This window comes from Anolis sagrei, chromosome X (genome assembly GCF_037176765.1).
Source record: "Anolis sagrei isolate rAnoSag1 chromosome X, rAnoSag1.mat, whole genome shotgun sequence".
NCBI lineage: Eukaryota > Metazoa > Chordata > Lepidosauria > Squamata > Dactyloidae > Anolis > Anolis sagrei.
Window position 1 is genome coordinate 97,101,484 of NC_090034.1, and position 25,584 is coordinate 97,127,067.

The 25,584-nt window shown below is 43.3% G+C and overlaps 1 protein-coding gene across 1 annotated transcript in view; it reads right to left on the reverse strand.

Moving 5' to 3' along the window:
* The window catches only part of LOC132780119 (numb-like protein), a 55,160-nt gene extending 41,451 nt beyond the window's left edge, over positions 1–13,709 (reverse strand). Inside the window, exon 1 of the mRNA XM_067460873.1 lies at positions 13,458–13,709. The gene's annotated coding sequence lies outside the window, so the exon portion shown is untranslated. The remainder of the gene's footprint in view (positions 1–13,457) is intronic.
* Positions 13,710–25,584: the final 11,875 nt, after the last annotated feature.

Here is a 25,584-nt window from a genome sequence, read left to right on the forward strand (position 1 = left end):
CCCAAACTCCACCAGTGTTCACATTTGGGCATATTGAGTATTTGTGGCAAGTTTGGTCCAGATCCATCATTGTCTGAGTCCATGATGCTCTCTACATGTAGGCGAACTACAACTCCAAAACTCAAGGCCAATGCCCACCAATTCCAGTATTTTCTCTTGGTCATAGGGGTTCTGTGTGCCGAGTTTGGTGGAGTTCATTATCCATAGACATCTCCAAGGTCATGTTGCCAGCATAACTGCATGGAGCACTGTTACCTTCCCATTGGAGCAGTACCTATTGATCTACTCACATTTGCATGTCGCCTTCAGGCTGATATGTGCAGGATACAAATGTTGTAAATAAATAAATAATCCTCTTAAAATCCAGTTTCTGCCTCCTGCAGAATTCTGGAGTTTGTAGTTCAGTGAGGCTGTTAAATGCTGCTCCCTAAACTACAAACTTAAGTATTCTGCAGGAGGCAGAAACCAGATTTTAAGTGGATTTTTTCCTCTAGTGTGATGAGGCCCAGAAACCTGGGGATGATAGCAGATAATTGAGTTCCTGCATCAACTAAGCTGCCCTCTATTTCGGGATGCCCACCTTCAGGGCAAGGGCATACTTTGGAGGCCAAAGTCCAAATGGACCTTTCTAAGAGGGATGGTTGGCACTATCCTGTGTTTCAGGGCAGAGGGTGGCAGTAGAGCAGTTACACCCATACCCCGGTCATATGGCTCTCAGTGTCCCCTCACTTAGTCCTCAATCCACTCAATATACCTATTTATTGACTCACCCTTAACAACTGACCGAACTGGTTTACTGTAGCTCAGACATGGGCAAGTTTGGGCCCTCCAGGTGTTTTGGACTTGAACTCCCATAATTCCTAATAACCTCAGGCTGCTTAAGCGACTGAGGAGGAAAGGAAAAGGGCCTGAGGTTGTTAGGCATTATGGGAGTTCAAGTCCAAAACACTTGGAGGGTCCAAGTTTGCCCAGGCCTGGTCTATAGTAAATGCTTCCCCTGACATTAAGTCTAGTTGTGTCCGACTCTTGGAGGTGGTGCTCGTCTCCATTTCTAAGCTGAAGCACTGACATTGTCCATAGCCCCCTCCAAGGTCATGTGGCCAGCATGGCTGCATGGAGTGCCGTTACCTTCCTGCAGAAGCAGTACCTATTGATCTACTCACATCTGCATGTTTTCAAACTACTATATTGGCAGAAGCTGGGGATAACAGCCAGAGCTCTCTCTGCTCCCCGGATTCAAACCGCTGACCTTTCGGTCAGCAAGTTCAACAATTCAGTGGTTTAACCCACTGCGCCACTGGGGGGCTTATACATACATAAATGCCTGGTCTATACATGTATAGATTGTATTGCTTTTACTGTTAGCCACTTTGGATCTCTTTTTTAAAGAGAGATAAATAATAATAATAATAATAATAATAATAATAATAATAATAACAACTCCTCTGGGACTTCTGAGTTCGACAGATAGCATTTGGAGCACAATACTCAAGTCCAAACACTTGGAGGGCCCAGGTTTGCCCATGCCTGCTCTAACTGGACTAACCAACAAGACTCCAGGACTATCCCTTATAATAAAGTCTAGCAGACAGGCACATTGGGCAAAATAATAATAATAATAATAATAATAATAATTATTATTATTATTATTATTATTATTTGAAACACAACTATATTAGTACACAGCAAGCAAGATCACTATGCTGGATGTTGGACTGGATCACACGTTGGACACTTCTCAAGTGTTTAGGACTGTGCAATGTATCGGCGAATAATGCGTGCAGATCTGAGTAGGGTGGCCTTCTGCAGCTGACAGATTGTAATTTTATCAGCGCCGATTATGTTTAAGTGCAGGCCAAGGTCTTTAGGCACTGCACCCAGTGTGCCGATCACCACTGAGACCACCTTTACTGGCTTGTGCCAGACTCTTTGCATATTGTGTCAGCTTTTCCAGTTGCTTCTCTTTAATCCTGCTTTCGCCTGGGATTGCAACATTGATGATCCAAACTTTGTTTTTTACCACGATCATGAGGTCGGGAGTATTGTGCTCCAAAACACTGTCAGTCTGAATTCGGAAGTCCCAGAGTAGTTTGATTTGTTCATTTTCTGTAACTTTTTCAGGTTTGTGATCCCACCAGTTCTTTGTCGAAGGCAGATGGTATTTGTGACACAAGTTCCAATGAATTATCTGAGCAATGGTGTTATGTCTCTGCTTATAGTCTGTCTGTGCAATGATGATGATGATGATGATGATGATTATTATTATTATTTGAAACACAACTAGATGATCCATACTTTGTTTTTTAACACAATCATGAGGTCAGGAGTGTTGTGCTCTGAAACGTCAGGAAAAAATGCCTCTAGAACATGGCCATATAGCCCGAAAAAACCCACAAGAACCTAGTTGTGCTCTGAATTCGGAAGTCCCAGAGTAGTTTATTGTGTTCATTTTTTGTAACTTTTTTTTGTAACTTATTGTTGTTATTTCTCCTTGTGGCCTCCTGCTCATCCTCCTGCTGATTTACAACCATGCTAAAAACTACAAGACTTTAGTCATAGTACATTTTTAGCTGCACTGTAATGGTTTGAATGTTGGACTCCGACTCCGGAGACCAGGGTTCAGATCCCTCCTCTGCCATGGAAACCCATTGGGTGACCTTGGGCAAACCCCTCTCTCTGAGGCTCAAAGGAAAGCAAGAGCAAACCCTGCCATGAAAACCCTGCAATAGGGTCACAGTGGGTCGGAAATGCCCTGAAGGCACACAACAACAAAGCGGCCCCGGGTCCCTTGACAGGCAAAAGACGGAGTATAAATGGAATAAATAAGCACAAAGAGACAGAGAGCTGGCTAATAAGGCACTGCGCCCTGAGGGAAAGACCAGCAACACAATCTCCTCGCATCCGAGAAGTCTGAAGCCCAGATGAAACAAAATATAATAACAGCAAATGCCTTCCGCAGAAAAGACGCTACAGGATAGATATAACCTTCCGGTTGTGTTGCCTTTTACTAAACCGGATATCTTTGGAATATTTCTGCCTGTCCCCAAAAGCAAACCGATGAATCTCCAGCAAAATATTCAAAGCCTGATTCCCTTATGATGTCTGGACAAAGCTCCAGAGCAAACCCTCCATATCTCAGGAGTCGTTCCGCAGCTTCTTTGGCAAAAGGATGCAGAGAGTCCGCCACCGCAGCAGCTGTATCTTTCTGGAGCTAATTGGGCCTTGTTAGCGGCCACTAATAATTGCCGTTTCTTTCCCAACTTCCTGTCGGTTTCTGCCAAAGTCTAGGAAGCCATGAACTCGGCTGGCCTTCGGAGTCCAGACGCCGGAGCAGAACAATGGCTCTGCTGGAGTCGGGGAGACCAGAGACGCATGCAATCTCTCTCAATCTCTCGCTTCAATCACAACAGCTTTGGAAGTACAAGAAGAAGGAGACTGTTCCTCTGGGCACATGCAGAATACGTTTTTTCCTCCATTGACTCCTGGGGAAACACAGCCAAAATCCACAAACATCAGCCAAGGAAGACAGAGAACTTGGCAAGGGGAGGTTACTCTTCTTAGAGCAGTGTTTCTCAACCTTACTAATGCCGCGACCCCTTAAAACAGCTCCTAATGTTGTGGTGACCCCCAACCATAATATTATTTTCATTACTACTTCATAACTGGAATTTTGCTACTGTTATGAATCACAATGTAAATATCTGATATGCAGATGTATTTTAATTCACTGGACCAAATTTGACACAAATACCCAATACACCCAAATTTGACTACTGGTGGGGTTGGGGGGATTGATTTTGTCATTTGGGAGTTGTAGTTGCTGGGATTTATAGTTCACCTACAATCAACAAGCATTCTGGACTCTACCAGCAATGGAATTTAATCAAACTTGGCACACAGAACTCCCATGACGAACAGAAAATGCTGAAATTACTAGGAAGACTGCATATTATACAGTTACAGTATGACCCAGGTATCCACACAGGATACATTCCAAGGCACTGAACCCTCGTAGATTTCCTGCTTCTTGGCAGAATGGGGTTGGGCTGGATGGCCCATGAGGTCCCTTCCAACTTTAGGATTCTAGGATTCGATGACACTTTATGACCCAGGAAGACCTAGGAAGACTGTTGGATACTAGCAAACCCTATATCATAAAACTGTGGATACTAGGAAACCCTATTTTTTGAAACTCTGGATACTAGCAAACCGTTTATTTTGAAACTCTGGAAACTAGCAAACCCTATATTTCGAAGCTCTGGATACTAGCAAACCTTATATTTTGAAACTTTGGATACTAGCAAACCGTATATTTCAAAACTCTGGATACTAGCAAACCCTATATTTTGAAACTCTGGATACTAGCAAACCCTATATTTGGAAACTGTGGATACTAGCAAACCCTATATTTTGAAACTGTGGATACTAGCAAACCCTATATTTTGAAACTGTGGATACTAGCAAACCCTATATTTTGAAACTGTGGATACTAGCAAACCCTATATTTTGAAACTCTGGATACTAGCAAACCCTATATTTTGAAACTCTGGATACTAGCAAACTCTATATTTTGAAACTGTGGATACTAGCAAACTGTATATTTCGAAACTCTGGATACTAGCAAACCCTATATTTGGAAACTGTGGATACTAGCAAACCTATATTTTGAAACTGTGGATACTAGCAAACCCTATATTTTGAAACTCTGGATACTAGCAAACCCTATATTTTGAAACTCTGGATACTAGCAAACTCTATATTTTGAAACTGTGGATACTAGCAAACCCTATATTTTGAAACTCTGGATACTAGCAAACCCTATATTTTGAAACTGTGGATACTAGCAAACCCTATATTTTGAAACTGTGGATACTAGCAAACCCTATATTTTGAAACTGTGGATACTAGCAAACCCTATATTTTGAAACTCTGGATACTAGCAAACCCTATATTTTGAAACTCTGGATACTAGCAAACTCTATATTTTGAAACTGTGGATACTAGCAAACTGTATATTTCGAAACTCTGGATACTAGCAAACCCTATATTTTGAAACTGTGGATACTAGCAAACCCTATATTTTGAAACTGTGGATACTAGCAAACCCTATATTTTGAAACTCTGGATACTAGCAAACCCTATATTTTGAAACTCTGGATACTAGCAAACTCTATATTTTGAAACTGTGGATACTAGCAAACTGTATATTTCGAAACTCTGGATACTAGCAAACCCTATATTTGGAAACTGTGGATACTAGCAAACCTATATTTTGAAACTGTGGATACTAGCAAACCCTATATTTTGAAACTGTGGATACTACCAAACCCTATATTTTGAAACTCTGGATACTAGCAAACCCTATATTTTGAAACTCTGGATACTAGCAAACTCTATATTTTGAAACTGTGGATACTAGCAAACTGTATATTTCGAAACTCTGGATACTAGCAAACCCTATATTTTGAAACTGTGGATACTAGCAAACCCTATATTTTGAAACTGTGGATACTAGCAAACCCTATATTTTGAAACTGTGGATACTACCAAACCCTATATTTGGAAACTCTGGATACTAGCAAACCCTATATTTTGAAACTCTGGATACTAGCAAACCCTATATTTCGGAACTCTAGATACTAGCAAACCCTATATTTTGAAACTCTGGATACTAGCAAACGCTATATTTTGAAACTCTGGATACTAGCAAACCCTATATTTTGAAACTCTGGATACTAGCAAACCCTATATTTTGAAACTCTGGATACTAGCAAACCCTATATTTCGGAACTCTGGATACTAGCAAACCCTATATTTTGAAACTCTGGATACTAGCAAACTCTATATTTTGAAACTGGATAATAGCAAACCCTATATTTGACTATAGTTTGGGGCAGAAGCATACAAAATAATAAAACTGGGCAATTTGGAGAGGCCCACAAACACTTCCAGGGTGGAAGATTCTTTGGAGTGTGGATAAGTGAAACCGTGGATACCAAGTCCATGGGTAAGGGGACTGCACTGTGTAGCACTTTGAGGCTAATTTTATTGCCATGGTTCCATCCTACGGAATAATGAGATCTGTTATTTTGCAAAAGACTTGGCATTCTCCACCAGTGAGATGTAGTGAACCTACAAACCTGAAATCCCAGGATTCCATAGCTGTGAAAGTGGTATGAAGGGTTATCATTGTGCAATGTTAATGCTTAAACCAGGCTTGGGCAAACTTGTGCCCTCCAGGTGTTTTGGACTTCAACTCCCACCATTCCTAACAGCCTCAGGGACCCTCCTTTTCCTCCCTCAGCCACTTAAGCTGTATATAAATGGTTAGGAAACAAGGTAGACAATTGATTTGCCAGAAGGTAACACTATTTCTACTGCTACTAAATACATAAATGGTGAAATATAATGTATCCTTAGATGTATGGATCAAACTTAGTCAATACCTATTAATTTGCTTGTTAATTTGTATACATTTGTGTTACAAATTGACCGTCATTGACTGGAGCAATACATATAATTTTGCTGTTACAGCCAGCCTTCTGTATCCACAGATTCTGTATCCACAGGTTCAACCACCAGACTACAGTGCATCTATATCAGCCATGGGCAGACTTGGGCCCTCCAGATATTTTGGACTTCAACTCCCACCATTCCTAACAGCCTCAGGCCCCTTCCTTTTCCGCTTAAGCGGCTGAGGGGGAAAAGGAAAGGGCCCGAGGCTGTTAGGAATGGTGGGAGTTGAAGTTCAAAACACCTGGAGGACCCAAGTTTGCCCAGGCCTGGTCTGTAGTAAAGGTTTCCCCTGACATTAAGTCTAGTTGTGTCTGACGCTTGGAGGTGGTGCTCATCTCCATTTCTAAGCTGAAGAGCTGGCGTTGTCCATACACACCTCCAAGGTCATGTGGCCAGCATGACTGCATGGAGTACCATTACCTTCCTGCAGAAGCAGTACCTATTGGTCTACTCACATTTGCATGTTTTCAAACTGCTATATTGGCAGAAGCTGGGGATAACAGCCAGAGCTCACCCTGCTCCCCGGATTCGAACCACCAACCTTTCGGTCAGCAAGTTCAGCAGCTCAGCGGTTTAACCCACTGCGCCACCGGGGGGCTCATACATACATAAATCCCTGGTCTATAAATCTATAAATTGTATTGCTTTTACTGTTAGCCACTTTGTATCTCTTTTTTAAAAGACAGATAAATCAAGATAATAATAATAATAAGGAGGAGGAGGAGGGGGGAGCTGATTCTGACAGCCCAAGAACAAGCCATTCAAAGCAATGCCATCAAAGCCAGAATTGAAAAGTTGACAACAGATCCCAAAGGTAGACTCTGCAAGGAAGCAGATGAAACAATAGATGACATCCTCAGATGCTGCAAGAAGATCATGCAGACAGACTACAAGCAGAGGCACAACACTGTTGCTCAGATTATCTATTGGAACTTGTGCCACAAATACCATCTGCCTGCGACAAAGAACAGGTGGGATCACAAGCCTGAAAAAGTTACAGAAAATGAACACTCTGGGACTTCCAAATTCAGAATGACAGAGTTTTGGAGCACTATACTCCTGACCTCACAATCGTGTTAAAAAACAAAGTATGGATTGCCGATGTTGCAATCCCAGGTGACAGTAGGACTGAAGAGAAACAATGGGAAAAGATGACACGATATGAGGATTTAAAGATCAAACTGCAAAGACTCTGGCACAAGCCAGCCAAGGTGGTCCCAGTGGTGACTGGCATACTGGGTGCAGTGCCTAAAGACCTTGGCCTGCACTTAAACACAATTGGCACTGACAAAATTGCCATCTGCCAGCTGTAGAAGGCCAACTTACTGGCATCTGCACACATTATTCGCTGATACATCACACAGTCTTAGACACTTGGGAAGTCGTGTGACCCAATACAACAACCAGCAGAGTGCTGTGGACTCATCTTGTTGTGTTTCAAATAATAATAATAATAATAATAATAATAATAATAATAATAATGTGTTTGGGTTGTAGCTTTTTTCGGGCTATATGGCCATGTTCTAGAGGCATTCTCCCCTGACGTTTCACCTGCATCTATGGCAAGCATCCTCACTATCTTTGAGGATGCTTGCCATAGATGCAGGCGAAACGTCAGGAGAGAATGCCTCTAGAACATGGCCATATAGCCCGAAAAAAACCTACAACAACCCAGTGATTCCGGCCATGAAAGCCTTCGACAATACAATAATGTGTTTATCGCAGACAAACAAATACAATACCATTAAAATCCATATATCAAGATACGCACAACCAAGACACTAATACCAATTAAATTTGCCCAGGCCTGCCTTAGACTATAAGTCCTTCACATAGAGAACAAACAAGCAATTACATATCAACTCAATTCTCTCCAAAATAGAGCAAGGGGAAGCTGCTCAGCACCAACGCAAGACGCTCTTAAAAAGTCAAAAGGAAATAAATGAGATGCCAGTGAAGGGTCAGCCTCTTTGGCTGGCACTCACTCTTTAGGGGGGACTCATTCAGGCCCCCCATTTTCACCCAGCAAACCTCTCCGCTTTCTTTTAACGCTCTGCCAAGGAGTGGAGCCAAGCTCTGCTCCAAACTCCCACTCACTTGCTCGCTCTCCTCCCCGATGATCCATCACAATCCTGGCTGGGTTTTGGGCAGCTCCAATCATTCCAAAGGGTTTTATTTTATTTTATTTTTCCTCCCTTTCTGGCTGCCAAGCCAGGAAACTTCGGAAGCCAGGCACTCAGTCAAGCTCTTGGGGAAGCCTCCAAAAATACCAGAGAAAACACTGACGTGGGAGGAAGAAAAGGAGGCCTCCTTAGCATTATTCACCTTTGAATGTGGGGGGCATTTTTGTTTTTTTGTGGCAGGAGCGACTTGAGAAACTGCAAGTCGCTTCTGGTGTGAGAGAATTGGCTGTCTGCAAGGACGTTGTCCAGGGGACGCCCGAATGTTTTGATGTTTCACCATCCTTGTGGGAGGCTTCTCTCATGTCTCCATGAGGCCTCCTTAGCATTATTTGCCTTTGAATATGGGGGGAAATTTTGTTTTTTCATGTCAGGAGCCACTTGAGAAACTGCAAGTCACTTCTGGTGTGAAAGAATTAGCTGTCTGCAAGGACGTTGCCCAGGGGACGCCCGAATGTTTTGATGTTTCACCATCCTTGTGGGAGGCTTCTCTCATGTCCCGACATAGAGAGCTGGAGCTGACAGAGGGAGCTCATCCATGCTCTCCATGAAGCCTCCTTAGCATTATTCACCTTTGAATATGGCGGGAAATTTTAGTTTTTTCATGTCAGGAGCCACTTGAGAAACTGCAAGTCGCTTCTGGTGTGAGAGAATTGACTGTCTGCAAGGACGTTGCACAAGGGATGGCCGAATGTTTTTACCATCCTTGTTGGAGGCTTCTCTCATGTCCCCACAGGGGAAGCTAGAGCTGAGACAGGAGCTCACCCTGCTGTCGCTGTTGACCGACAGGTCGGAGGTTTGAATCCAGGGAGAGTGCGGATGAGCTTACTATGTCAGCTCCAGCTTCCCATGCAGGGACATGAGAGAAGCCTCCCACAAGGACGGTAAAACATCAAAACATCCAGGCTTCTCCTGAGCAACATCCCTGCAGATGGTCAATTCTCTCACAACAGAAGCAACTTGCATTTTCTTAAATTGCTCCTGACACAGGGGGAAAAACCGCTTGGATTTGAACCGCTGACCTGTTGGTCAGCAGTCCTGCTGACACAAGGGTTTAACTCATTGCACCACCAGGGGCTCCTTATGGGGTTATTAAAAAACTTTTAGAAGACTCACCATCACCGACATAACAGACCCAGTTTGGCCTGGCTGGGAAAACTAAAGGGGTGCCACTATTTTTTGCCCCCCAAGAGAAAATTGGCTGGTCTGAGAAAAGTAAAAGCTATAGCATGATTCTTTGCCTCTCCAAGAAATAGTTTGGCTGGTCTGTGAAAGGTAAGGGAGTACCAGTATTTGTCCCACCTCCATCCCAAAAAAACCCCAGTTTGTTTCATCTATTTTTTCATGTCAGAAGCAACTTGTGAAACTGCAAGTCACTTCTGGTGTGAAAGAACTGGTCGTCTGCAAAGATGTTGCCCAGGGGATGCCCGGATGTTTTGATGTTTTACCATCCTTGTGGGAGGCTCCTCTCATGTCCCCGCATGGAGAGCTGGAGCTGACAGAGGGAGCTCATCCGTGCTCTCCCTGGATTTGAACCTCCACCCTGTTGGTCTTCAATCCTGCCAGCACAAGGTTTTAACCCATTGTGGCACCAGGAGCTTGGTTGATCAATTATTATTATTATTATTATTATTATTATCATTATGTTATTATTAGGAGCCACAGTGGTGCAATGGGTTAAACCCTCGTGCTGGCTGAACTGCTGACCTGAAGGTCAGGTGGTTCGGATCTGTGGTATGAGCTCCTGTCTGTCAGCTCCAGCTTCCCATGCAAGGATGTGAGAAAAGCCTCCCACAGGATGGTAACACATCCAGGCATCCCCTGAGCAACATCTCTGTAAACAGCCAATTTTCTCACATCAGAAGTGACTTGCAGTTTCTCAAGTCGCTTCTGACACTGACACACACACACACACACACACACACATATATATATGCCTCGTTTTTTCTCTCCACAAGGAGACTCAAAGTGACTTCTAGGAAAAACAAAAGGGATACAACTATTGGTTGACTCCCACCTCTAAAATAGTTTTACTAGTTTGGGAAAAGTAAAGAGGTACCACTATTTATTGTTTAAATGAAATCAGTGTGGTCAGTCTGAGAAAAGTAAAGGGATATTACTATTTGTTGCCCCCCTCCAAAAAGGTTGCAACCGAAAGGAAGAAACCATGAAAATGAACAAAATCTGGTTACCAGTATTAAAAAAAACTCTATAATCAGGACATTAAACAAAGAACAACACTCAAAAAGCAGGGGAATTCCAGACAATAATCAGGGCCAGCTAGCACCTCCCAACAAAGGATTCAACCAGGCAGCAACTAGCTAGGCTTTGAAGCTGCAAGGACATTCAATGCTAATCAAGGTGGCCCATTGAAACATTCACACCTGCTTCAAGAAGTCAAGAGATATATAAACCCCATTTTCCTAGTTTCCAACAGACCTCACAATTTCTAGGACGCCTGCCATAGATGCAGGAGAAACACCAGGAGAGAATGCTTCTGGAACATCCACAGTCAAAGCACACAATCATTGCAAAAATTTATATTAAAATTTAGTTCTATAAATGATATGTATTAAAATGTATTTCTATTTGTATCTCCCCCCTTCAAAAAAAAAAAAGAACACAGCTGACCTTTGAAAAGTAAAGGGGGGTACCATTATTCTTTGCTTTCTCCCCCCCCCCCCCCCGCCTTTGAACACCAGTTTGGTCAATTTGTGAAAAGTCAGAGGGAGTACCTCTATTTATTTATGTGGGGAAGAATAAGTGGGCATCATTATTTGGTGTGCCCCCCTCCCCCCAAATGGCTATTCTGGGGGAAGTAAGAGGGCACCATTATTACTATGGGGTAAGTAAAGGGATGCTATTATTATTATTATGGGAAAAGTAACAGGGTACCATTATTATTATGAGGAAAGGAAGGGAGTACCATTATTATTATAGGGAAAGTAACAGGGTACAAATATGATTATTATGGGGAAAGTAAAGAGGTACCCTTATTATGCTGGGGAAAACAAGAGGGTACCACTATTATTAGTGAAAGTGATGAGGTATTATTATTCTGGGGGAAAGTAAGGGGGTGCAATCAGTATTATTATGGGGCAAGGAGGGGGATTCCATTATTGTTGTTGTTGGGAAAGTAAAGGGGTGGAATTATTATTTTGGGGAAAGGAAGGGAGTGCTATTATTATTATTATTATTATTATTATTATGGGATAAGGAAAGGTGTACCATTATTATTATTATGGGATCAGGAAGGGGGTTCCATTATTATTGTTGTTATTATTATTGGGAAAGTAAAGGGGTGGGATTGTTATTATTGTGGAGAAATGAAGGGGGCACCATTATCATCATCATCATTATTATTATTATTAGGAAAGTAAGGAGGTGTAATTCATATTATTATGGGGAAAGTAAGGGGTACTATTATTATTATTATTATTATTATTATTATTATGGGGAAAATAAGGGGGTATCATTATTATTATTATTATTATTATTATTATGGGGTAAGGTGGGGGGTTCCACTATTATTATGGGGAAAGTAAGGGGTACCATTATTATTCTGGTGAAAAGTAAAGGGTGCCATTAATATTATGGGAAAAGGAAGAGGGTATTATTATTATTATTATTATTATTATTATTATTATTATTATTCTGGGGTAAGGTAGGGGGTACCATTACTAGTGTTATTATGGGGAAAGTAAGGGGGTGCAATAATAATAATAAATATTATTATTGGGAAAGTAAGGGGTACAATTATTATTCTGGTGAAAAATAAGGGGGTGCCATTAATATTATGGGAAAAGGAAGAGGGTATTATTATTATTATTACTATTATTATTGGGAAAGTAAAGGGTACCCATTATGCTAGGGAAAGTAGGGGGTACAATTATTATTAGTGAAAGTGACAAGGTATTATTATTATTATTATTATTCTGGGGAAAAGGAAGGGGTACCATTATTATTATTATTATTATTATTATTACTGAAAGTGACAAGGTATTATTATTATTATTATTCTGGGGGAAAGGAAGGGGCACCATTATTCTTATTCTTATTATTCTTATTATTATTGGGAAGGTAAGGGGGCACCATTACTACTCTGGGGAAAGTAAGGAATTGCAATTATTATTATTCTGGGGAAAGGAATGGGGTGCAATTATTATTATTATTATTATTATTATTATTATCATGCCCTCCCCCCAGAAACAATTCAACTCATCTTGGGAAAGTAAAGGGGGGCATGACTTCTCTTTGCACCCCTTAAAAAACACCACCAAGCTTGGCCTGTTTGTGGGAAGCAGAAGGATGCCTCTCTTTGCTGCCCCCCTGAACACAGATGTGGGGAAAGTCAAAATCCCAGTATCCGTCCTATTCCTTGCATTCTGGGTGGGGCTGGTTCTGGAAAAGCAAGCAGAGAGGGTCTGTTTTGGGTTGTGTGTATGTGTGTGTGTGTGAGGATAGCCACCCTCAGAGGAAACCAAGCCCTTCCCGGGCGGATCTTGGAAGGGAGGAATTGGGGGGGGGGGGGGGGGATTATGGGAGATGCCTAGAAAGGGTCGATCAAAGGCAAAGGGAAGGGAAGATGGGGAGGGGGGGGGAGGAAAGGCCTCTCCCCATCTTCCCTTCCATTTGCGTTGGATCCCCCAAAAGAGAGGCCTCAGACAGAGAGAAGACCTTTCCTCCTCTTCCTCCTCCTCCTCCTCCCCAGAAAGACATCCTTGCATTGAATCAAGGAATGGCATGGCTTTCCTTCCTCACCGGGATCCAGCGGGGCGCCCCTTCCTCTTCCTCTTCCTCCTCCTCCTCCTGCTCCTCCTCTTCTGGGCCGGGCAGCATCCACCTCTGGGAGCCCCCAAGGCCCGGATCCCTTCCTCGGGGCCTCGCCCTCCACCACCGCTTTCCGCGGGCTCCCCGTCTTGGCTGGAGAGGCGCCTCCTGCTCTTGCTGCTCCTCCTGCTGCTGCTGCTCCTCTCGATGCCGCTTGGTTTTTTTTTCTCCCGGGAAAAATATCCCTTAGCCACGCCCTATGCAAATCAAGCCACGCCCACTCCGCCTCTGGATCAAAAGCAGCCTCGCATCTCCTATTCCTCCAGTATGCAAAATATCTATGCTAGCCACGCCCCCTTTTCCGGACTCGAGCCTCCTATTGGTTCCCTGCTGCTTAATATTCCACAACCGCATGCCCCGCCTTCCGAGAACCTACATATGCAAATAAAGCCACGCCCACTCCGTCTCTGGATCAGAAGCGCCCTGCGTCTCCTATTCCTCCACTATGCAAAATATCTATGCTAGCCACGCCCCTCAAGCCTCCTATTGGCTCCCTGCTGGTTAATATTCCTGGCTTGAGACGTCAACCGCTTGGCTCCGCCTTTCTAGAACCTACAAATGCAAATAAGGACACGCCCACTCCACCACTGGATCAGAAGCAGCCCCGCGTCTCCCATTCCTCCAATATGCAAAATATCTATTCCAGCCACGCCTTCTTTTCCAGACTCAAGCCTCCTATTGGTTCCCTGCTGAGGCTTGAGACGTCAACCGCATGCCCCGCCTTCCCAGGACCTACATATGCAAATAAGGCCATGCCCACTCTGCCTCTGGAGCAGAAGCAGCCCTGCGTCTCTTATTCCTCCAGTATGCAAAATATCTCTCCCAGCCACGCCCCCTTTTCCGGACGCGAGCCTCCTATTGGTTCCCTGCTGCTTAATATTCCACAACCGCATGCCCCGCCTTTCTAGACCTACATATGCAAATAACGCCACGCCCACTCCGCCGCTGGATCAGAAGTAGCCCCGCGTCTTCTCCTCCTCCTCCAGTATGCAAAATATCTATGTCAGCCACGCCTTCTTTTCCCAGACTCGAGCCTCCTATTGGTTCCCTGCTGGTTAATATTGCAGGGCTGAGACGTCAACTGCTTTCCCTTCTTTCGGGGGGAAAAAAAACCTCAGCCCCGCCCCTAGCGTGCTATTGGACCACCTCGTTCGAATATGTAAATAACTCTTATCACCATTGGACAGCCTCGTTCGGATATGTAAATAGCTCCATCAGCTTTCCCTTCTCCTGTATCATGATCCAAGGAGCTCTCTCTTTGTGGCGCAATGGGTTAAAGCCTTGTGCCAGTAGGACTGCTGATCCAAAGATTGGTGGTTCGAATCCGAGGAAAGGGGTGAACTCCCGTCTGTCAGCTCCAGCTTCTCATGTAGGGACATGAGAGAAGCTTCCCACAAGGATGGTAATAGTTATCCAGGCATCCCCTGGGCAATGTGCTGATTGAAAGGTTTGGGGTTCAAATTCGAGGAGCTGGGTGAGTTCCTGCCTGTCAACCCCAGCTTCTCATTCAGGGACCTGAGAGAAGCCTCCCACAGGATGGTAAACTATCCAGGCGTCCCCTGGGTCATGTGCTGATTGAAAGGTTGGGGGTTCAAATTCTAGGAGCAGGGTGAGCTCCCATCTGTCAGCTCCAGCTTCTCATGTAGGGACACAAGAGAAGCCTCCCAAAAGTATGGTAAAGCACTCAGGAGTTCCCTGAGCAATGTCCTTGGACACTGCTGTCCAAAAGGTCGGTGGTTCGAATTCAAGGAGTGGGTTGAGCTCCCATCTGTCAGCTCCAGCTTCTCATGCAGGGACCTGAGAGAAGCCTCCTATAGGATAGTAAAACATCCAGGCATTTCCTGGGCAACATCCTTGCAGACTACTGACGGAAAGTTGCCGGTTTGAATCCGAAGAGCGGGGTGAGCTCCTGTCTGTCAGCTCCAGCTTCTCATGCAGGGACCTGAGAGAAGCCTCCCACAGGATAGTAAAACATCAAGATGTCCCTTAGGCAACATCTTTGCAGACTGCTGACTGAAAGGTTGGTGGCTCAAATCCAAGGAGTGGAGTGAGCTCCCGTCTGTCAGCTCCAGCTTCTCATGCAGGGACCTGAGAGAAGCCTCCAACAGGATAGTAAAACAAGACATCCCCTGGGCAATGTCTTCGCAGACTGCTGACCTAAAGGTCGGTGGTTCGAATCCAAGGAGTGGGGTGAGCTCCCATCTGACAGCTCCAACTTCTCATGCAGTAACCTGAGAAAAGCCTCCCATGGGATAGTAAAACATCAAGACATCCCCTGGGCAACGTCTTTGTAGACTGCTGACTGAAAGGTTGGTGGTTCAAATCCAAGGAGTGGGGTGAGCTCCTGTCTGTCAGTTCCAGCTTCTCATTCAGGGACATGAGAGAAGCCTCCCACAGTATGGTAAAACATCCAGACGTCCCCCAGACTTGCAGTTTCGCAAGTCACTCCTGACAGGGAAAAAAAAATCATGATCTAGATGTGACTCCCACCCCCAGACTGTAGCGGAGGAATCTCTGTGTGAGAGAACTATCTTGACAATATTATCTCTTTTAGTTCATGGTGCTATTCATTTAATATATTTTTGTAGTTCATAGTCTTTTTTATTTGAATGACTCCCAATTACTGTGGCTGATGCAGAAGATGATGTTTAATGGCATGGTTCGGTGTCTCTCCTTGGAAAAGCACGAGGGCCCTGCCTCCCGTGACATCACAAAGTCCCTAAATCTCAGCTTTTGGCCCTGAAATCTCAAGGCCTGGGAGAGACCTGACCTAGTGCCCTTGTTGATGGGACAGCAGATGGCCGGCAGGAGATCACGAGGATAAAATAACAGCGGTACGATAAAAAAGCAAATTGTTTTCTCTGTTGGAAATATGCACCACATGATGTATGGCACAGGACTCTTTACTATCAACCGTGGAAGTCAAAACAAAGCAACGGCTCTTGCTGAAAAGGCAATGCCTCCAATGGATGCAGAATGAATGGGAAAATCAGGCTAGAGCAGTGTTTCTCAACCTTCGTAATGCTGGGACCCCTTAAGACAGTCACGCTGTGTTGACCCCCAACCATAACATTATTTTCATTGCTACCTCATAACTGTAATTTTGCAGCTGTTATGAATCATAATGTAAATATCGGATATGCAGGATGTATTTTCATTCACAAATGCCCAATATGCCTGAATTTGAATACTGGTGGGATTCGGAGGGATTGGTTTTGTAATTTGGGAGTTGTAGTTGCTGGGATTTATAGTTCACCTACAGCGCAAAGATCATTCTGAGCTCCACCAACATTGGAATTGAACCAAACTTGGCAAACAGAACTTCCATGACCAACAGAAAATACTAGAAGGGTTTGATGTGCATTGACCTTGAGTTTGGGAGTTGTAGTTCACCTACACCCAGAGAGCACTGTAGAGTTGTAGTTGCTAGGATTGATTTGGCACAAACACCCAATACACCCAAATTTCAATACTGGTGGAGTTGGAGGGATTGATTTTGTAATTTGGGAGTTTTAGTTGCTGGGATTTATAGTTCACCTACAATCAAAGAGCATTCTGAGTTCCACTAACAATGGAATTGAACCAATCTTGGCACATAGAACTCCCATGACCAACAGAAAATACTGGAAAGGTTTGGTATGCATTGACCTTGAGTTTGGGAGTTGTAGCTCACCTACACCCAGAGAGCACTGTGGAGTTGTAGTTGCTAGGATTGATTTGGCACAAACACCCGATACACCCAAATTTGAATACTAGTGGAGTTGGAGGGATTGATTTTGTAATTTGGGAGTTTTAGTTGCTGGGATTTATAGTTCACCTACAATCAAAGAGCATTCTGAGCTCCACTAATGATGGAATTGAACCAATCATGGCACATAGAACTCCCATGACCAACAGAAAATACTGGAAAGGTTTGGTATGCATTGACCTTGAGTTTGGGAGCTGTAGTCCACCTACACCCAGAGAGCACTGTGGAGTTGTAGTTGCTAGGATTGATTTGGCACAAACACCTGATACACCCAAATTTGAATACTAGTGGAGTTGGAGGGATTGATTTTGTAGTTTGGGAGTTGTAGTGGCTGGGATTTATAGTTCACCTACAATCAAAGAGCATTCTGAACCCCATTAACGATGGAATTTAAGCAATCTTGGTGTAACGTGGGAGAGAGGACAGACAGGGCGGGCAATATACCATGGAGGCCGTATACCAGGACATCCCACCTCTGTCTACATAGAACATATATGTATATATGTACTTGTGAGGCGATGAGGCAATACAGGGGGAGTGAAGAATCGAACCTCACAAACTCAGTGACTTGTAGTTCATGCTTAGAACACACTTTCTAAGGGGTTGGACTGGATGGCCCATGAGGTCTCTTCCAACTCTATGATTCTATGACTCTGTGGCGCCTTTATTGATATGTGTTTGTTACAGGATGCAATCTTTATATGTCTGTGCATATTTCTTCTATGTATAATCCAAACCTTGGTTATACAATGGTTGGTAGGATGGCTAATTGATTTACTAGTTAACCATCTCTCTTGACCATGCTCAAAGCCACCCATATCCCAGTTTTCCCAAGTGTGCCCAAACACCCCTAATAGTAATATAGATTTCCATCCTGGGCTACCCAAAGCCTTATCTCTCACCCTCTAAGGGCCCTTCCAGACAGGCCCTATATCCCAGGTTTTCTGCTTTAAACTGGATTATATGAGTCCACACTGCCAGATAATCTGGGATAAACAGAAAACCTGGCATCAGATCCTGGGATGTGGGGACTGTCTGGAAGGGCCCTTGGATAAGATTTCTAATGTTATAGTATTCCGATTGCAATGCAAATACTACCCCCTTGTTTTTTTCTAATTTGCATTTTTTATGTATTGCATTATCAAAACAATTAAAGCAAATCTGCCGGGGGGGGGGGGGGGGGGGCTCAATTGACAATGGTTCCAAGTAGGAAAATTGGGATAGGAGGAGGAAGAGGTAATTGGGAGGAATGATAATCGTTTTCAGATATTTTCAGTACAAAAACATTCCCTCCTTTTTTGGGAACTGCGGTTCTGTTTTCTGGAAAAGCATCCTTAGATTAAAACCAGCTGCTGGAGGCTTGCCAAGGAGAGAGGGAGGCTGATTGTGGACCTCTACCTGGGTAGCTGCTATAGCAAAGTATAGGGCCCTTACTGCCCTATACTTTGCTATACTGCCATTTAATCTAGATTAGCCATTCCCTGCCACACGTTGCTGTGGACCAGTCTGCTGATCTGGAAAATGTTGGTTTCTAATATATGTCATTTCTTTATACTTTATACTTGATGTAGAGATTCTCTGCTTGGCCTACTCTGGAACATGTAACATAGAATTGTCCTTGTTTAGGGGTCCCTTTCAAATCTATGATACTATCTCTCTCTCTCTGTGTTAATCATATCTATTTCTTTCTATGGCTGGATGGCTCTTTGTCAGGAAGGCTTTGATTATGTTTTCTTGCCCTGGTGAAGGAAGCTGGACTGGGTGGTCTTAAGTATTTTCTGTTGGTTCACAGGGATTCTGTGTGGGAGATTTGCCCCAATTCTGTCGGTAGGGTTCAGAATGCTCTCTGATTGTAGGTGAACTATAAATCCCAGTAACTACAATTCCCAAATGTCAAAGTCTATTCCCCCCAAACTCCATCTGTGTTCATATTTCGGCATATGGAATATCCGTGCCAAGTTTGGTCCAGATCCATCATTGTTTGAGCCCACAGTGCTTTCTAGATGTAGGTGAACTACAACTCCCAAACTCAGGGTCAATGCCCACCAACCCCTTCTGGTGTTTTCTGTTGGTCATGGGAGTCCTGTGTGCCACTTTTGGTTCAATTCCATCATGGATGGAGTTCAGAATGCTCTTTGATTGTAGATTAACTATAGATCCCAGCAACTACAACTCCCAAATGACAAAATATTTTTTTTAGTGATGGTCACTCTTTGGATTTGTAGGTGTCTTGTGTCCAAATTTGGCGGCAATTCGTCCAATGGTTTTTGAGTTCTGTTAATCCCACAAACGAACATTACATTTTTATTTATATAGATTATCAAATAATCCACATTACCTGCTTTGAACTGGATTATATGAGTCTACACAAACATATAAAGGTAAAGGTTTCCTCTTGACATTAATCTAGTCGTGTCTCTGGGTGGCGGGGGTGATGCTCATCTTTTCTAAACCAAAGAGCCGGCATTGTCCATAGACACCTCCTAGGTCATGTGGCCAGCATGACAGCATGGAGTGCTGTTACCTTACCACCAAAGCGGTACATATTGATCTACTCACATTTGCATGTTTTCGAACTGCTAGGTTGACAGAAGCTGAGGCTGACAGCGGGAGCTCACCCCACTCCCCGGATTTGAACCGCCGACCTTTCGGTCAGCAAGTTCAACAGCTCAGTGGCTAACAGTAAAAAGTGGCTAACAGTAAAAGCAATATAATTAATATATGTACAGAACAGGCATGGGCAACCTTTGGCCCTCCAGGTGTTTTGGACTTCAACTCCCACAATTCCTAACAGCCGCTAGGCTGTTAGGAATTGTGGGAGTTGAAGTCCAAAACACCTTGAGGACCAAAGGTTGCCCATGTCTGGTATACACATACACACAATATAATACTATGTTGTAGCCTGCCTCTAGCCATAGGGAGAGGTGGGTAATAAATTATTATTATTATTATTATTATTATTATTATTATTATTATTATTATTAAATAGAATATGAGTTTGTTAATTTTTTCCTATGTCTGGGGACTTTGGGGACCCACTACTTTAAAGATAGACTATGGAAGTGGAATTCTGTCAACATCTGGAAGCCCATCCCTAATGGGGCAGTGAGATTGCCATAAATGACATCATGGAAAAAGCTGGCAGCCCCTAGAACAGCTGGATGCTTAAATTCTAAATCCAGTGAGGAGTCCTCACCCAGATGGGATTAATGTACGAATGTAGGATCCGGTGGGGATTAATGCCTCGCGGCACTCAAAGGAAAAGCCTCGAGGGATCAGACACATGGCTGGGGAAAAACACTGGAGATTTTGAGCAGCAGCACCCATCTCAAGCCATATGGGAGCAGTAAACCCCAAAGGCCACTAGTTTTTGGGGACATAAAGGGATTGGGAGAGGAGCAAGTGCAAGGCAGTCATGCATCTGGATGAGCAGAACATTAGGATCTGTAATATGTGGGGCAGGGGATGCTCAGTGCATTGCCGTGTATACAAAAATTCCACATCGACACAGCAACGCAAGGCAGGATATTGAATTGAATCATATCTTTTCTTGGTGAATCTATGTTCGTAACAATACTTTGATTTATTGTCGAAGGCTTTCATGGCCGGAATCACTGGGTTGTTGTAGGTTTTTCCAGGCTATATGGCCATGTTCTGGAGGCATTTTCTCCTGACGTTTCGCCTGCATCTATAGCAAGCATCCTCAGAGGTAGTGAGGTCTGTTGGAAGTAGGAAAATGGGTTTATATATCTGTGGAATGACCAGGATAGGACAAAGCACTTTTGTCTGCTGGAGCTAGGTGTGAATGTTTCAACTGACCACCTTGGTTAGCATTTGATGGCTTGGAAGTGCCTGGGGGGAATGTTTTGTTGAGAGTGATTTGATGTGCCTGATTGTTTCCCCTCTGTTGTTTTGCTGTGGTAATTTTTGAGTTTTTTAATAATGGTAGCCAGATTTTGTTCATTTTCATGGTTTCCTCCTTTCTATTGAAATTGTCCACATGCTTGTGGATTTCAATGGCTTCTCTGTGTAGTCTGACATGGTGGTTGTGAGAGTGGTCCAGCATTTCTGTGTTCTCAAATAATATGCAGTGTCCAGGTTGGTTCATCAGGTGCTCTGCTATGGCTGACTTCTCTGGTTGAAGTAGTCTGCAGTGCCTTTCATGTTCCTTGATTCGTGTTTGGGCGCTGCGTTTGGTGGCCCCCTTGTAGACTTGTCCACAGCTTTAAAAACCATTGAAATCCACAAGCATGTGGACAACTTCAACAGAAAGGAAGAAACCATGAAAATGAACAAAATCTGGCTACCAGTATTAAAAAACTAAAAAATTACCACAGCAAAATAACAGAGAGTAAACAAGCAGGCACATCAAATCACTCTCAACAAAAGATTCCCCCCAGGCACTTCCAAGCCATTAAATGCTAATCAAGGTGGTCAGTTGAAACATTCACACCCAGCTGCAGCAGACAAAAGTCCTTTGTCCCACCCTGGTCATTCCACAGATATATAAACCCAATTTTCCTAGTTCCAACAGACCTCACTACCTCTGAGGATGCTTGCCATAGATGCAGGCAAAACGTCAGGAGAAAATGCCTCCAGAACATGGCCATATAGCCCGGAAAAACCTACAACAATACTTTGATTTACTATCTCATTTGTTTCATATCAGACTGAGCCACAGCAAAGGGTAGTTGCGTATAGCTAATAATAATAATAATAATAATAATAATAATAATAATAATAAAGCATTGCATGGACAGTCCTTGACAAAATTGAAGGAAAGGTTGATAAAGAGAAGACCTGGTTATGGCTCACGAATGGAACACTCTTCAGGAGACAGAAGGCCTGATTCTTGCAGCCCAGGACTCGGAGCAAGCCATCCAAACAAATGCAATTAAAGCCAGGATTGAAAAATCAGCGTATGACCCAAAATGCAGACTGTGCAAGGAAGCTGATGAAACCATGGACCATCTCCTCAGCTGTTGCAAGAAAATTGCACAGACGGACTACAAACAAAGACACAACTCTGTGGCCCAAATGATTCACTGGAACTTATGTCACAAGTACCACCTACCAGCAGTAAAGAATTGGTGGGATCATAAACCTGCAAATGTAGTGGAAGATGAACATGCAAAAATACTGTGGGACTTTTGAATCCAGACTGACAATGTTTTAGAACACAATACACGATTGTGGAACAGAAAAAAGTTTGGATTCTTGATGTTGCCGTACCAGATGACAGTCGCATTGAAGAAAAACAACAGGAAAAACTCAGCCATTATCAGGACCTCAAAATCGAACTGCAAAGGCTCTGCCATCAACCAGTACAGGTGGTTCCAATGGTCATCAGCGCACTGGGAGCCATGCCAAAAGATCTCAGCAGGCATTTGAACTCAATACACGTTGACAAAATCACGATCTATCAACTGCAAAAGGCCACCTTACTTGGATCTGCGCTCATCATTCAAAAATACATCACACAGTCCTAGATGCATGGGAAGTGTTTGACTTCTGATTTTGTGATACGAAATCCAGCATATATATCTTGTTTGCTGTGACATACTGTGTTTTTGTCATTAAAATAATAATAATAATAATAATAATAATAATAATAATAACCAGTAAAGGTGGTTCCAGTGGTGATCGGCACACTGGGTGCAGTGCCTAAAGACCTTGGCCTGCACTTAAGCACAAATGGCGCTGACAAAATCACAATCTGTCAGCTGCAAAAGGCCACCGTACTCGGACCTGCACACATTATTCACCGATACATCACACAGTCCTAGACACTTGGGAAGTGTCCGACGTGTGATCCAATACAACAGCCAGCAGAGTGATCTTGTTTGCTGTGGACTCATCTTGTTGTGTTTCAAATAACAATAACAATAATAATAATAATAATAGCAATAATAATAATAATAATAATATGAAATCCAGCATTATTATTGTTGTTATTATTATTATTATTATTCCAGCATATAGATCTCATTTGCTGAAACATACTGTGTTTTGTGTCAATAATAATAATAATAATAATAACAACAACAACAACAACAACAACAACAATACTTTATTTATATTCTGCCCTCTCTCCCCAAGGGGACTCAGAGCATAATATATTTGTTAGCGGTCGCCCATCCAGGTATAGTCTACAGCTAGCTCTGCTTAGCTTCCAAAATCAGATGAGATCTGATGCCTTTTTATGTATTTAGGTAACGTTGGGGCAGGAATAAGGTCCAAAATAAAAATGCTAAGAAAACAAAGGGCAGGGTAGGAGACCAAGGCTGTTAGCGTATATTAAAGAGCTTAGGGGTGTCTTAACACTTACGGTATTTCACTTATCACAGCATGCCAAAGCCTTTAAAATGCTTGGTGAGATAGTCCAGAACAAAGTGCTTGGATAGATAATGGCAAGGGTTGGAATCGTGCCACCCTCCATATGTTCCTGGGGAGGGCAACTTTTTGCCTCCTTCACCATGGGTTATATGCTGCTACGGATGATGGGAGTTGCAGTCCAACAGCATCTAGAGCAGAGCTTTCCAAACGTTTCATGTGGGTGACACACTTTTTAGACATGCATCATTTCATGCTGGCAGGACTGCTGACAAAAAGGTCTGTGGTTCGAATCTGGAGAGTGGGGTGAGCTCCCGTCTGTCAGCTCCAGCTTCTCATACTGGGACATGAGAGAAGCCTCCCACAGGATAGTAAAACATCCGGGCATCCCCTGGGCAACATCCTTGCAGATGGACAATTTGCTCACACCAGAAGCAACTTGCAGTTTCTCAAGTTGTTCCTAACACACGTACAAAACCAAAAAAAACCCCAAGACTTGGCTAACTTCAACCCTCCAGGTGTTTTGGATTTCAACTCCCACAATTCCTAACAGCCTACCGGCTGTTAGGAATTGTGGGAGTTGAAGTCCAAAACACCTGGAGGGCCGAAGTTTGCCCATACCTGTGCTAGACTTTTTTAAAGTTACTTTTTGGACTACATCTCCCAGACTCCTCTTAGGCAGCACTCCCCTCTTCCCGTCCTCCCCTTAAACTTGGCAATTGGAAGAGAACTGGGAACTCCGAGTGCCGGGGTTTCATATTGATCACCACACATTAAACGCTCTTTGCCCTAAATACATTCCCCATTGATCAGCACTCTAGGTCTCCGGATTATCTGCCAACTGTGCAATATTGTTCAGTGACTACTGTTTGCATGAGAAAGCGGCATTACAGGGGGGAGACTGGATCACACTGCCAGCTGAATGCCAATCAGGTACCCAATAGGCATTTAATGCATCCTAGAAGTGCAAAGATGGCAAGAGATGGAAGGGCTAAGAAAAGGCAGAGCTTCATCAGCTGTTTTGGATCTCATCTAAGAGTGGGAAGTGGGATATAATAATAATGATGATGATGATGTACAAGAATTATTATTATTATTATTATTATTATTATTATTATTATTATTATATCCCACTTCCCTCTCTTAGATGAGATCCAAAACAGCTGATGAAGCTTTGCCTTGTAATAATTCTTGTATATCATCATCATCATCATCATCATCATCATTATTATTGTTAGATATACAATAACATTAGTACACAGCAAACAAGATCACTATGCTGGCTTTTGAATTCAATCACACATCGGACATTTCCCAAGTGTCTAGGAATGTGTGATGTATCGGCGAATAATGCATGCAGATGCGAGTAGGGTGGCCTTTTGCAGCTGACAGATGGTAATTTTCTCCGTGCCAATTATTTTTAAGTGCAGGCCAAGGTCTTTAGGAGCACCCAGTGTGCCGATCACCACTACGTCCACCTTCACTGGCTTGTGCTAGAGTCTTTACAGTTCGATCTTTAAATCCTCATATCGTGTAAGCTTTTCCAGTTGTTTCTCTTCAATTCTGCTGTCGCTGGGATTTCAACATCGATAATCCATACTTGTTTTTTCCCCACAATTGTGAGATCAGAAGTATTGTGCTTCCAAACTCTGTCAGTCTGAATTCAGAAGTCCCAGAGTAGTTTGATGTGTTTATTTTGTGTAACTTTTTCAGCCTTGTGATCCCACCAGTTTTGTTCCAGGCAGATGGTATTTGTGGCGCAAGTTCCATTGAATTATCTTCTTTGGAAGCTTTTAAACAGAGGCTGGATGGCCATCTGTCAGGGGTGATTTGAATGCAATATTCCTGCTTCTTGGCAGGGGGTTGGACTGGATGGCCCATGAGGTCTCTTCCAACTCTATGATTCTGATTCTATGATTCTATGATCTGAACAACAGTGTTATGCCTCTGCTTGTATTCTGTCTGCGTAATCTTGCA